Below are 469 nucleotides of genomic sequence, written 5' to 3'. Positions count from 1 at the left end.
AATGAATGAATGAATGAATGAATGCCTTTATTGGAGACTCAGGGTCCATAGAAAAAACACAAAATACATCCAATAAAAAATCAGTCCAAATGTACATTCCTGTTCTGTCTATAGAAGTGTCTATTTGTACGTCTCTAAATGTTTTGATGATTTGAACATGGTGGACCCTATTGTAAACAAGTGTAATGCTTAATTGGGTCGTCCACTCACAGTTAACAGCCTTTGTATTGAGTTTGTGCTTGAAATGTACTGTAATTCTGCAAACTGTTAATAAATTCTTCAATCAATCAATCAAAAAACATGTTAGACAGGCATTTGTGACAGTTATAAATAAAGGCTTTTAAGCCAATAATGTATTTTACTTCACTACAATTATTTGGAAACTTTAGTTACTATAGTTACTTTGGAGATTTTAATTTTGATTAGAAAACATACATTAACCACTTCAACCCTATAGCCTACATTTAAA

This window comes from Electrona antarctica, assembly GCF_951216825.1.
Source record: "Electrona antarctica genome assembly, contig: scaffold_92, whole genome shotgun sequence".
NCBI lineage: Eukaryota > Metazoa > Chordata > Actinopteri > Myctophiformes > Myctophidae > Electrona > Electrona antarctica.
Note: the sequence above shows the minus strand (reverse complement) of the source record.